This window comes from Acanthamoeba castellanii (genome assembly GCF_000313135.1).
Source record: "Acanthamoeba castellanii str. Neff unplaced genomic scaffold scf7180000084770, whole genome shotgun sequence".
In the NCBI taxonomy this organism is placed as follows: domain Eukaryota; phylum Discosea; order Longamoebia; family Acanthamoebidae; genus Acanthamoeba; species Acanthamoeba castellanii.
Window position 1 is genome coordinate 699299 of NW_004457532.1, and position 1357 is coordinate 700655.

Here is a 1357-nt window from a genome sequence, read left to right on the forward strand (position 1 = left end):
TGGTGGAGCGCGGGCCATCTTAGGGATGGGCTCGTACTCGTCGAGGTCCCAGAATCGCTTGGCGCCTTCACGCGCCGCTTGCCCAGCTTGATCTCGGGATTCCGCGCCAGGTTCTCGAACTCTTCGCTCAGGTCGGGCTTCGCGTCCTCGTCGTCTTCATCGTCTTCGTCATCATCGTCGTTATCGCCTTCCTTGTCCTCCTGCTCGATCTGCTTGTGCTTCTTGTCCTCCCTCTTCTTCTGCCTCCTCTCCTTCTTCACGATCGCCCCCTCGTCCCCGTTCTCTTCTTCCTCGTCGTCGTCGTCGCCAAGGCTCTTCTTTTCTCGGCCACGGCTACTCCGCCGGGGCGCAGCCTGCTTCCTCTTCTTTGTCGCCGGTTTCTTCTTCTTCGTCGTCGTCGTCTCGCCCACTTCCTCATCTTCGTCCTCGTCCTCGCCGCCGCCGCCGCCGTAGTCGTCATCCCCGCCATCATCGTCATCGTCTCCTTCATCCTCGTCCTCTTTTCCCTCTCCCTCTCCCGCTTCTTCTTCTTCTTCGTTGCCGTCATCGTCCTCCTCCTTCTTCGTCCGCTTCCTCTTCTGAGACTGTTGCGGCGCGGCCTGCTTGCGTTTTCGCTTTTCCGTGGCCGCCGGCTTCGTCTCTTCCTCCTCGGCCGCCGCTGCTTCCGGCTTCTCCTCCTTTTCCTTCGTCTCTTCCTCTTCCATCTTGTCCTCCTCCTTCGTTTCGCTTTCCTCCTTCGTCGCGTCGCGCTTGCGGACGTCCGCAGTCGCCTCCACCTGGTCCCGCTTCTCCGCCTCCCCCGCGCCTCCCTCCTTTTCCTCCTCCGCCTCCGCCATCGGCGTTTCTGTCGCCTCCTCCTCCTCCTTTGTCTCCTCCTCCTCCTTCGCTCCTTCTTTCTGCGCGTCGTGTCCCTCAGCGGTGTCCATCGCACTCGCCACTGCCTGATCGTCCTCGTCCGGCTTGCCAGCGGCAGACTCCTTTGCCACCGGCGAGACTGCGGCCTCCTCCTTCTCCTTCTCCTCCTCCTTGGCCGCCGCTTCCCCGGCCGTGCCGCCGTTCAGGCCCGCCGTGTGTTCGCTGCTCTCCTTCGTCACTTCCGCCCGGGCTCCCTCTTCCGCTGGCACCGCCACAGCCCCTTTGCCTTGGGCCACGTCACCAACGGCTCCCTCGGCGCCGGCGCCGGCGGCAGGTTCATAGGGAGTGTCGTCGCGGCTCGCCACTGGTTCGGTAACTGCACCCGCCGAGGGCGGTGCGACGTCGGCCGCAGTCGGCTCGGCGGGCTCTGCAGCGGCTGGAGTGACAGCGCCCGCACTGGGCGATTCGGTTGCGGGGGGCGAGGTGGTGTCTGGCTTCCCGA

The 1357-nt window shown here is 64.6% G+C and overlaps 1 pseudogene; it reads right to left on the bottom strand.

The window, feature by feature from the left end:
• ACA1_266540 overlaps nt 1–1357 on the bottom strand; it is a 12512-nt pseudogene that overhangs the window by 9349 nt on the left and 1806 nt on the right.